We start from the raw sequence: 13,552 nt of genomic DNA on the forward strand, positions 1-13,552 counted from the left end.
AGTCCTTTGTTAGGTGCCATGTCTTTCTCTGTCCAGTAGATGAGCATGCAATCAAACTAGGTCAGTTAGGCATCGTTCCCCTGAAATTTGGTTCTTGCATCATCTGATACAAGGATCAAAAATGTTGGAGTTGATTTATCCTGTCATTGGCACCTGGAAGAAATGCCCATTAGTTCTTGCTGCCTAGATACTACAGCTGTCCTGGGAGTTCTGCCTCTCCTGCAATTTTGTGAGCTTCTCATAAGCTTCCAGCAAAGTCCTTAAGTTGGAGCTGGTTTCTGTTGCTTGCAACCACAGAATTTCAACCCATACTCGTGACTACAGTAACTGGAGACACTTGATGCAAATTTGACTGTTAAGTGAACTTACAGGGGTTCCCGTAAGTTCAGGATGTGTTAAGAGAGTTTGTACATGAAAGTATTTTGTAAATTGTTAATTGGTATGTAGCACTGGCCTCTAGTCTTCTCTCTGCTCTTCATCCTCACCCCACCTCTTACTCTACACCAAAGGCCAAGCTTTGGTATAGACATAGAGACTGAAAGACAATTTATCAGCCACAATGTATTTCAGTAGATGGAACCAGCGTGGTGAGCTGAAATGTTTGGTATACAAAGATGGATTCCCTTTGAACAAATTTCTTCTGAGAGGTCCTGTGCTTCTGCCCTAACTAAGAAGGCCCGAGGAAGACAAGTTTAGCTTTGAAGCAATCCATCATCTCTTTTGCTGTCTGTCCCTTTAGTTCTGACCTGTCCGTGCAGAGAAGTGAAAAGATCTGCGATGCAAGTTTTCCAGTGGGAAATCACGGAGTAAGCCTTTGGGCCCACTTAGATTTGAGGCTATTCCAATTCAGCTTGGGTTCTTTGCTAGAAGTAAGGACCAAAATTCCAGCCAAAGAGCACCTTTCTGTATCTTTTGAACATATATTTATCTTGGGAATCTCATGAATAAATTCAGAATTTGGGTAATCTGGCTTTCTAACCAAATATCATCCTTAATATCACATCCTTCAGGGCAGTCAGTATACATTAATGTGGCCTTATCTATTGTTTACAGCTGTCATCCATTCTAAATGGCTAGTGTCTATGCCCTATTGGTTGTCCTTTTGACATTTTGAAAATCATCTCTTATGTTCTTATTAGGATACTCAATACCTTCTAAACACAATTTTTAAGATCCATGTGATAGGTGGCAAAATGATCACATTTTTTCATACTCCACTATTCCGCGCCCTTTATAATGTGTCTTCTTCTACGCAGAGGTGAAGTCCACTTTCACACTCTCTGAATCTAAGCTAGACTTGTGAGTTTTTTCTTTGGCCAATATAATGTGACAGAAGCAGTAGTGTGCCAATTCCAACTCTAGGCTTTTAGAGGCCTGGTGCGTTTCTACTTGTTCTGCTGGGATCTCTGCCTTTGCCACGTGAACAAGTCCAGGCTAGGCTGCTGGAGAAGGTGAGACCACGTGGACCAGAGCTGAGTCATCCCAGTTCTCCTAGCTGAGGCTCTAGACATGTGTGAGAGCCCACCCAAGATGGACACAAGCCATCTGTAGCTGGCCACGGATGCGTAAAGGAACCTAGCAGAAGAATTGCTAAGCAGAGCTTACACTGCTGGCACTACTATCATGAGCTATAGAAATGGTTGTGCTAAACCTCTAAATTTTGAAGGCTCGTTATGTGACAACGGCAGTTGCTAACTGGTACAATATATATTATTTGTTATTCACAATAAAAAGTAGATTTATCTAGCAGTAAAGGCACCTTGAAAAGCAGCAAGATCCTTATCATTGGGACCTCTGAGCAGAGGCTTTGCGATTCCTTTAACTGAGCCTGTGAAATGATCCTGAGGAGAATCTTCAGGTCTGCCATGCTAAAATCCTGCGTCACGTTAGTGTTATCCTTCTATCATTCTAAATGCAGATAAATACATTTAAAGCTATATTGTGCTTTTCTCATAAATAAAACGTTAGTATTACAATATCCCAAATTAATCAGACATTCGTGGAGCGTAGATTCGAAAAAGCCAACTTGCTGTGTAATGAAAGCGTATGGAAGCGATAGATTCTGAGACACGAGCATCGACTTCTAAGTCACGGTCGTGGCTTTGACGCGTCCCGCCCTCGCTGCTCGACCTTGGGAACTTCCTTCCACTTTTGACTTTTAGTTTCAGCAGCAGCAATTTAGGCACAATCATCCTTCCCCATCTTGAGACCTGGGATAAGCCGATCACATATTCCTTCTAAAGATCTGAGAACTCAAAATAGATGAAATATCCATGCAAAGTACTACCAAATGAGGAGACTAAAATTTTTGAGAAGAATAGCTTAGTAATATATCACCTAAGGCGTGAAAGTCCCCAAATAAAAGTATCATCGGAGAAATAATCAGGTTAGAACACAAATGATCAACCTGAATTAATGGTAAGATAGTAACTACTGTAAAAAAATTAAACTCAAGTTTACACAGAAGCTTGAAAAGAAATACGAGTTATTAAAACTTACGAAAGAATAGTTGTAAGAGAGAGGTACTAATGGGGTATGCAGCCTAGGTCACTGCTAAGTCAAGTTTATAGACAAATAGACTTGCTTAATCATCCACTCGATATTATTTTTCTGAAATAAAGTGAACAAATTATGTGTCCATGCCACCAGATATCATCATGCATATTTCATTATATATGTATATTTCATATACATAAATATTTATTTCTGATATTTAAAAAATGTTTACACATTTACAAAAACACAAAATAAAATATCCTCCCTTAACCATTTTTAAGTGTATAGTTCAGTAGTGTTAAGTATATTCACATTACATTCTAGTGATTTTCAAAGACTTAATGACGGATGAAATTTTACCCAACTGGGAGTATCAGAAAGATATTTTAAAGCCTCTGCGTACACGAGAGCTTAAAGCCTTTCTTGAACTGTTGCATCAAAAATGTGGCCAGATAGTGGTGACTCTTATTTTGTAGGAGGATTGTCCCTGGGAATGTTTACACAGAGGCTGCAAGACTCCTGAATTGGGTAAGATAATGATTTTTCCAGGTTAGAAATTTCACCGCTTGCTGCTCTGAATCCTGTTCATGCGTTCCACAATTACTTATTCAGCTCCAAGTGCGTGCTAGCACACGGTTAGGGACCTTGAGCGCGAAGTCGAATGCCAGTGGTCCAGTGGGATCATGATCCCCTAGAATACCTAATTGTGGTTCCCTTTTACGACTTGGCTTTGTTCTAGCAGACAGAGCTAATAAGCTGGTGACCTTTCTCTTTGTTCTGTCACCATGGACTTTGGCATCATACAGACCTGGGTTCCCAGTTCCAGCTTCGTCACTTACTTTCTATACCTGATTCCTCATCCGGAGATAATAATGCTGCCAAACTCGAATGGGGTGTTGCGAGGGTCCAGAAATGATGTGAGAAACGTGGTCAGGATAGACTCCCCGATCTCAATGTCTCTCTAAATATTTGCTCTTACTTTTCCATTCTCACCGCCCTTGTGGGGAGTCCCATGCATAAACCTTTTCTTCATCCCTCTACCTGTCACCGATTGTCAGAAAAAAATTACATACCTGACATTCTCTGACTTCAGCCCTGACTTTTCTAGATAAGGTAGTTTATCTAAATCTATATGGATGTGTTAAGTGCTAACTTCATGTTACTTGTCCCAAGTATGCCCTAAGCAGGAGCTTCCTGGAAAGGATACTAATAAATATTTAAAAATATTTATCAGATCTAATAAATACATTTATTAGATCTGATAAATATTTAAAAATGTATTTTCATGTGTTATTATGAGAAGTTAAGGGAAAGGAAGACAGTGGGGAGGTAAGGGAGAAAGAAGAGAAAGAGATGGAAGAAGGCTAGGAAGGAGAGAGGACACTTTAGAGAGAAGGGAAGGTAGGCAGAGGACAAGGAGGAAGAGCTGATAAACAGACATTCCTACGGAAAGATGCAGTAGCAGACATCGAAGTGAGGGTAAGGTAGAAACAGGGAGAGAGGCAGAGAAAGCTGGGGAGGAACTTGTTTGTATTCTCAGACTTCACAGAGACTGGGATGCGTCCGGCACGCTGTCTGGCATCCAGTTAGTGCGCGCGCTCTCTCTCTCCATATATATATATGTGTGTGTGTGTATACACACACACACACACACACACACACACACACACACACACACACACATATATATACTGAATAAGAGAGAGCGTGGGAAAGAGACAGTCAGCAGCCTCAGTCTGAAGTGTCACCGCACACCGTCACCATCTGATTGTTTTTTGGGCTGCGGGATGTTAGACCTTGGCCATCTCTTCTAATGACTTTCCTTTAAAAGGCTAATTTGCTTTTAAACCATAGTTCGTTGCTCCACAACAGTTTATTATTTAACTTTCAGATGTTCCTTCGGAATTGAATCGCCACAGCAGCCAATTAAAGGAGAATTCATTATTTGCATTTTAGCTCCAGGACTCAAAGTAATAAGTACCCACACAGTAGTGGTCAGGTCAACGCAAGCTTTAGATTGTATCCAGCCTGTGAAAGACATTCCCCAACTTGACCTTAACGAAAAGCAATGGTCAGACTGTTGAAGGTGCTAGGCATCATGGTAAGGGAATGAGGGAGATGGTTTCAGGCAGATGACATCAGTCCATGGCTGGTCTAGTCTTAACCAGATGCCAGTGATGACCCCACTCCATTTAGGCCTTGAATAGGGCAAGCCTGGCCTCATAGGGCACACTGACAGCTCTGACCATTGGATAGCAAGACCTTGAAATAGGCCCTCGCTTCTACACCTCGGGTCTGGTGAGCCCAAAGTAACATTTAGCTCCCAGACCTCGGAGAGCTGCTACCTGACCCATATGCTACCAGGCCAGCTTGTTTGTCAGGCTTTGCTTCTTGATTTTGGGTTTCTGTTCCAATTCCCCACTGGAGCTATAGTCCGTCGCTTGCTGGCTGAGACCTGGAACCTCTCATGGGTTCCTGCCTACATATTGTCGTCCCACATATTCTAGTAACTAATGCTACCCAAATCTAGAAGGACCATCATCATCTATAATCAGAGCACCCACCTGACATCCATCGCTGCCTTCTCTCAGAAGTGGTTTCACTCAACCCCATCCTTATAGAACTGGCCACTTGAGTATTAAATCACCCACATCAGAGTTTGTTTTGCCATGCTTAGATCTGGTCACCTGTGCCTCTGTTCCTTCCTGGCAGGGTCTGATTCTCCTGTCCTGGCTTCTTTCTCATAGCGCTAAAGTTAGCCTTTTCATTTTTCCCCTATGAAAAAGCACCCTCTGACTGATCTGCTGTCTGAGTGATCCAAGGCTTACTAGAAGGTATAGGGTAGGTCAACTTCTCAGGGACATTTCTCGGCTTCATCACCACATATCAACTAATGTTTCCCTTCCAACTAAAAGGACATTAACAATATTGTGACACCTTTGCTTACAATTTATAGGTATATCTTTGGGGATTAGTACAATAAAGTTTGAACATCATCCACTTATACTTTTTACTCTGTTCCTGATATACACTGGAGGTTTGGTAAATGACCGCTGATGACTGACTGACGGACTGACTGACTGAATGAATGAATGAATGAATGAATGAATGAATGAAAGTAACTTAATAATCTTTAAAAAAATTGGGAATGGTGGCTTTCGTACTTGTGAATAATTAGCTAATATTTCATGAGATGGTTAGTTCCATTTTCAGTATGACGTATTAATGAAGACGAAGTAGTAGTTTTATCATGGCCTAGATGATTTATTTTTAATTAGAGGAAGTATTTGCTCCACAGTCATATGTGGTACCTTGCACTGTGGTAAGTCATTAAACATATCATGCTCTTCTTATAAGGCAGGTCAAGCAAAAGGATATGGATGGTTTTCAGAAAACTTAGCTACATTGCTGTGAAAATAATCCACTAATGATAAATCATTTATAAAAGATAACAAATTATCATTATGAGAAACAAAGTTCTAAAGAACAGGAAAATCTAATGTTACTGTAAAGAAAAAAATTTAATTTGTCTCTTCTAACATCATTCTCTAATATTATTCTCTAGCTTTTCATCCTGACCTATGGCATGCATCTGAAGAAGTAGTTGGAACACATCCCAAGTTTTAATGCTTACAGTTTTTTATATTGTTTCTTATGTCCTGCATGAATTTTAGCTTGTATTTTATAATGTTGGGTCCTGCCTTATTTGAGGAAAGCCCCTCTTAATATCTCAGATTTAATTTTCTTGAATTTTTCATTTCCCTTATTCGCATGAATGCCTGGGGTGCTCCAGATACCATCCTATTGGCGGATTTATGTCTCAATGCCTATTATTATTGTTGTATTTTTTGTCATAAGGAACATTGCTGACGGTGCCTTATTTCGTTTGGCCCGTAAGTGCTGATGCTGCCATCCTCTGGGTCAGAGAGAGGTCACGGTCTGTTCTAAAACATAATCGCTGGCTCCACCATATGACTGTGGTTTAATTAGTCCCCCAGACCGGTGTGGAAGCACTGAATCTTATTGCTGAATGGAGCCTGGAGAGAGCATCTGTTGTGGTCCCCTTACCTTCTGGCAGATGGATTCCAAACTCTTCAGGAGAGATGGCTATTGAAATGGAATTGGAATGATCATGTTTAAGACCTGCAGAGATCACAACTCCATGATCTCTCTTTATGAATGATTTTGGGGTTTACCATCCTGATAATTAAGGGTTTCCCTTTTCATCTATTGAAATAAATCCTATTTTAATAAATCTGTCCTCTCTGATTCTGCTCTTCTTTGTATGGAAAACAGTTGAGCAAAACTCCTGTGAGAGAATGTCTTCTATGCTTCAAGGTTAGAACAAAGCCATTTCAGTTTTCCCTTCTTTTAGACATTGGGACTTACTCTAATAATTAATCGGTTAACTGGTATTAGTTTCTCTTAGTTTGCTGTGAGGTAAGTTAGCAAAGCATTTCAGCACACAGGCTTTAGAACAAATCTCACCTGGATTGAAATTCTGACCTTACTGCCTATCGACTGTATAACCTTGGCAAAGTCACCTCTCTAGTCCTTAGTTCCTCTATATGGAAATGTTATGGATTGAATGTTTGTGTCCCCCCGCAAATTCATATGGTGAAATCCTAACCCCATTGTGATGATATTAGGAGATGGGACCTTTGGGAGTTGATTATGTCATGAGGGTGGAGCCCTCACGAATGGGATTAGTGCCCTTATAAGATGAGACATAAGAGAGTTTGCATCCTCTCCCTCTGCTTTCTGCCATAGGAAGGTACTATGAGAACATCGCCGTCTGCAAACTGGAAGGGTGCCTTGACCAGGGACTGGATCGACCAGCACCTTGATCTAGGCCTTCGCAGCCTCCATAACTAAGAGAAATAAATGTTTGTTGTTTGAGCCACCAAGTCTATGGTAATTTGCTACAGCAGCCTGAGTCGACCAAGACAGGAAATAGTATTAGTTTCTGCCTTAGTGGGTTGTGAAGAGGATTCAGTGAATGTAAAGTCCTTAGTTTGGTGCTTGACCTAAGAGGTGCTCAGTTAAGGTTAACTGATATTTGCTACTTGATGGCCACTGAGCAACAAAGGACACTGCTATCATATCCCATCTTTCCAACCTTAATAATTCATCTAATGTTTTTCTATCTTTCTCTAATATTTACATTTTGCAGACAAATCATCCACCTTTCTTGAAGAAAAATGGCTTTGTTACTTCATGCTTTAAGAACTTGTGGGGTTGCACTGTCAGGATGTTAGGATTCTAGAGAACACCTCTTTGGGGGCACTTGATGTGCCTGTCATCAACAAGTTTCTGGAGAACTGGTAGCGTTACTACCTTCTTAGGCAAAGGAATCTTATGAGGCATCTCTTGCCTTAGGAAAAAGTCTCTCATTTTCCTCTTGGTTAGGAAGAGACAGTGCCTGCTCCTAGTTCTTTGATGAAATTTACAGACAAATTCCAGAAGAAGGTAGAGCCCTGGTATTTCATACTAAGTGCTGAGTGAATGACACAGCATTTCCACCTTCATGGAGCTTACTTTTTACTGAAGAGGAGGTTCAGGCAATAAACAAACATTCAAGTAAACAACAGCAAAATCCGTAATGCCATGTAGATCTATGCTATGAAAAAGCAGGATAAGTAGATAGAGAATGGCAGGCTGGAGGGCTGCCGTTTATAACAGCTTGTCCAGGAAATGCCTCTCTGATGAAGTGATGTTTGAGCGGAGACTTGAATGGAGTGGGAGGATGTGTTCTGTGCATATATGGTGGAAGAATGTTCCAGGCAGAGGGGATGGCAAATTGCAGAGACTCTGAGGCAGGAGTATATAGTATTTGAGAAAGGCCACAGGGGATAGTACAGTTGGAACATGAGTTGGAGGGTGGGGATGGTAGGAGATGAAATCAGAGAGATAGCCAGGGACCAGACCATGGAGGGCCTAGTAGGCTATGGTCGGATTTTGGCTTTTATCCTAATTATAATGGGAAGCAATTAGAGGGTTCTGAGCTGGGGCATGAAGACAGCAGTGAGGTGGGAAGGAGTGGTCACATCTGTTTTGATATTCACACCAACGTCTATATTGATTGGTTAGAACCCATACCATTCTAGTTGTTAACTATTTTTAATTTTACCCCTGCTTTCAAAATAGAGTAGACAGGATTTACTGATAGATTGGCCATGCAGGTGAGAGAAAGTGAGGAGTCTGGGTTAATGCCGAGGACTGGGTAAATGAAGACACCATTTATTGAGAGGGAGAACTCTGGAGAAGGTTCTTTTGTTTTTGGAAGGGCAGGTTAAAGCCTTCTATTTTGAACACTTTGCCTTTAAACGAGTGCCAGGTAGGCAGTTAGAAAGATAAGTCTGGAATTCAGGGAAAAGGTTCAGATCAAAAACATAAATTTTGAAGTTATCAGCATTTACATATTATTCTGGTTACTACTTCTGTATAACAAATCACCTCAAAATTTAGCAACTTAACACAATAATTTTATTAGGTTCGTGGATACTGCACACTGGAAATTTGGAAAAGGTATATTGTCTCTTCTTTACAATGACTGGGTTCTCAGTTGGGAAGACTTTGAGTCTTGGCTGGGATGACTGGACATTTGGGGGTTGGAATCATCTGGAAGCATCTTCAGGCTTATGTCTGGCAGTCGATTCTTCCTGGAACTGCTTTCTGAGTACCCACTCGTGGCTCCTTTATATGGCTTAGTCTCCCTCCTAGCATGGAGACTTGGGACCACTGAACATTTTATGACAATTGAATTTCTTACATGGCAGTAAGCATTCCAGCGATAGTGTTCAGTGAACAAGCAAGGCCGTCTGGTCCTTTATGGCCCATTCTGGGAAGTTAAAGAGTCACTTCTGTCGCATTCTGTTACAGGTGAGTCACTAAGATTGGCCCACGTTCAAGGTAAGGAAATAAAGACCCAGCCTCTCAATGAGAGGAGTGTTGAAGAATTCGTGACATGTTTTTCAAACTATTATATATAGTATTTGAATCTTTGAGACTAATCAAAATCACTTAGAGAATGGGCGTAAAGAGAAAAGGTTCAAAGACTGAACCCTGGGACACTCATTTCTGGAGATCAGGAAGACAAGGGGGACCCAGCAGAGAAGACTGAGGAGTGGCCAGTGAGGCAGAAGCCAAGCGCAGAAAAGTGTGTCAGTTAAGAGGGGCGATCAGTGCTGTCAAATACTGCCAAAAGGTCAAATGAGATGTGGACTGAGGGGTGACCATTGGCTTTGCTAATGTAGAAGTTACTGGTGACCTTGGCCAGAGAGATTTCCAGAGTGTGGTAACTGGATTCTTCAACTCTCACCTCTTTGGCTGCTAGCCCCTAGGTCCTGGCTATGTTATCTCCAGTCTCACTTCAGGATTGAGAGAAATGTATTGACTTAACCGGCTTGGTTTTTGTCACTTGGTTTTTGTATGGCCATGAAGTCTTTTGCCAAATGTTTCAATGCCGATGGAATTTATAGGAGAATATCACCTATCTTTTTAGTGTTCAGATTTACTAACTAGCTCTAGTGGAGGATAGTATCTCTATTATAATGTTTGACCCTAAACATATTCTTGAAAATTCCATTTATAGTAGAGCTTTTGTATGTAGAGATTTAAATGAGATATTTAAAGAATAGGACACCATAGGCAAGATCCATTGATAAACAAGGGAGAAATATGAGTCTGTGAACCTAAGTCTGTTTCCCTAAGTAAACGTATCCTAGATGAGGAGGGTTGGGTTTGTTTTTTTTTTTTTAACCTTTTCAAGGGATTAAAAAAAGCAAAATAAATATGAAGAGGGAGGAGTGAAAACAACTCCCATGTTAAAAACCATGCCACTTCAAAATCCACTGAAGGGTGTACAGAAATAAAACATTTGTTTTATTGATTTTTAAAAATACGTTGAGTAAAACTGAAACTGTGTTTATTATATGTATGTCAATCCTTGGCCTGTTTACCTTAGTGGCCACTCCTCACCCAATGCCTGTTCGGCTCTGTATCTTGGGGGACAACACCTGCAGGCTCTCTTTCACAAACTGTGTTAGTGCAAATGGGAGAGTCGAGGGAGGGGCATCTCCTCCCCCTCTCTGCCTGGGACAACACGAGCAGCCTCCCTTGTGTTCTTTGTGCCTCCTCTAGGCTCCAGCTCCCGCCAGCCTGGAAGTGCACGTCTGTGGCAGGGTAGCAGCTGCCACCGATCTGTGGGTCACCTCACTCTCTCCTGTTTGTTTCCTCAGCTCTTCTGGCACCTGTGCAACCATTTCCCAGAATTGAGGTTCCTCTGGTTTAAATACATGGATGATTAGTTTTTCTGGTTGGACTCTGACACATCATATATGGATTTTCCTCTTCTGCCTTGATGTCAATTTCTAGTGCCAAATATGTGGATTAACAACTGTATCCCACTGCTTCCTGGTACCACAAAAAGGAGTTGGATTTACAGAATTTCATAGGTCTTTCAGAACTCACTTGTATTGTGATTAAAACCATGGGCCTTGGCATGAGACCAGCTTGGTGCTGTTTCCTAGCACCTGTGTCATTTGCTAGCTATGTGGTCATCCACAAGTTATCTAAACTCTCTAAACCTCAGTTTCCTCATCTAGGATGTGGAGATGACAATTTTTCTATTTCACATGGTTATGATGACCGAATAGAATACTGTGTTCAAAATCCTCAGGGCGGTATTTACACACTGTGAGTATTCTGTGAAGGAGGTAATTATTAATTACATAGTCTCCTTTTTCCATAACATAAGCCTTCGCAGTAGGTATTCTTCATGTCAGAAGCCAGATGTGAAGTGAGGTCAAGCATTTGCTGGCATTTTATCCTCAGAGGGTACTAAACCAAGGCATTCATTTGCAGGGTCGGGATGTGCTAGCTGGGCTGAAAGGCAATGTGGTAAAATATCCTCATGTTCCTATAAGCCCTGCTGTGGCATTCACCTTGCCTTTTGCCCTGTTCTCCATCATTGACCCTATAGTTATTCTGGAGTCAAACATAGCGAGATAAGAGAGGGCTAGTTGTTATAAATATTAATCGATGGATTGATCCTCCTGTTCTGAGGCCAGAAGTGGAGGATTAGTTGAAGAGAGCTTGCACTGAGGACTTGCCTTAATGACGCCTGTCTTATTCTTTTCGCTCTCCTATTTTCCTGTCCGTTCTCTTCAGAAAGCTCAGAATAATTTCCAGCACCTTCGTAAAACTTTCTCTGATTATTCCAAACAGAATGTGTTTGCAATGGTATACATCTACTCTCCAGGCCCCCAAGCAGAATTTCACAAAGAAGACCTCCGCCAAGCTCTCTTCCCAAGGAACACCCTGCCTGCAGCACAGTGGGGCTACTGGGCTGCCACTTTCCTTGGCTTAAGACTGGTTTCATTAACAAGTATGTTCACACTTCAACTGGAACATTTAAAATAACATCCGCACAATGTGTTTAGTGTCTAGTTAATTATTAAGTCTCTAAGCTTGAATTATTTAAGAAAAATTGATTGGGTTCAACCTTTTTTTTTTTTTTAAATAAAATGTTCTCCCCTCTACTCTCTAAACAATGTGGTAAAGGTTATTACGCAAACGTCAATACTCTGGACTGTGGGTGGTACCCTAGTGCTAACAGAATAAAGGACTGGCAGCCTCTTTTATTAAAAAATAAAGGTATATCATATATATCTCATATATTGTACTTCCATTGTTAATTAGCACTTATGGAGACCTAACATGTTTTAGGTTCTCTCTTTTAAATTCTTCCTTCTAGTTATTTACAACTTGGATAAGTAGGTATTTGGAGCCAGTTCTGTAGTATAAAAGCAGAAGAAATTGCTTTTTTCTTTGCTACCCTACCACATGGTCAAATGCAAGTGTTAAAATGTCTTGGCTTCACTATTAAAAATCATGTTGTTGAAGAATATTTGTTGATCTGGGATATTTATAATAGATTGCTAAGTGAAAACAGAAGGCTATAAAACTGTCTTTTATTATGTATCATTTTGTTCGAATGCATAAAAAAAGAGACAAATAATAAACACCAAAACATTAAAACATTAATGATTGTGTTAGGACTAAACTTTTCTTTTTGCTTTTCTATTCCTTTTTTTTTTAAATTAAGTTTATTGGGTAACATTGGTTAATACAATTATATAATTTTCAGGTGTACATTATAATTTGACATCTGTATATTTTATTGTGTGTTTACCACCCGAAGTCCAGTTTCCCTCAGCTACCGTATATTTGATCCCCTTTACCCACTTCACCCTCCCCCTACCCCCCTTTAACCGTCTATTACTTTTTAAATTAGACAATACACTTAAAGATGTCATGGCTAGGAATGATTGATCTTTTGTCTATTCAAAGCGTCACACATACTTTGGAAATAATGCTGTCCTTATTTAAGGTAGGCAATTGTCGATTTTGGCAAGGGTAGATGCTGCAAAATAAAAAAATCACAATATTTTGCGAATCACAGCAACTTGAATAATTTGTTAGCATTCGTTTTTAGCCTTGTAGACTTTCAATTCTAGTACATCCGCAGCTCCTATATTGATTTTAAAAAGATGCAACTGTGGACATTAACATAGGACTGCCCCACGGGTGTTGGAAAGGACTAGAAAAATAATCGTGTTTTGGAGAAAGGTTATAAAGGAGATGGCAATTTTGAGAGGAAAGGACAGAAATGCAATGACCCAGTTTAGCGATACATTTACACGTGGGACCTTCCGTGAGAAATCTGTAAGACAGCGCTTCTAAAACCAAGATTGGAAAAACCTGGAAGGCCCTAAATCTATCAGGGGCGGTAGTTCTTGAATGACTTGCCGTTGCTGCCCAGCGTCTGCACTGTGCCATTGGATTACGGGTGGGTGTGTATATGCGCGCGCAAACGGGAGGTAGGCTCGTTGATAGTGAACTGTCTTGACTTGCTCCTGGAGCTGAATCCCCTGTAGGAGGTAACCTTGGCTGGGAATAAACAGGCAGCAGCTGGAATAGTTCCGGAGGAGAAAACACTGTGCTCCACGTAGGGAAACTTTTGGGAATAGAGACGGGGAATTCTATCCTTCGC

This window comes from Pteropus vampyrus, unplaced genomic scaffold (genome assembly GCF_000151845.1).
Source record: "Pteropus vampyrus isolate Shadow unplaced genomic scaffold, Pvam_2.0 Scaffold60, whole genome shotgun sequence".
In the NCBI taxonomy this organism is placed as follows: domain Eukaryota; kingdom Metazoa; phylum Chordata; class Mammalia; order Chiroptera; family Pteropodidae; genus Pteropus; species Pteropus vampyrus.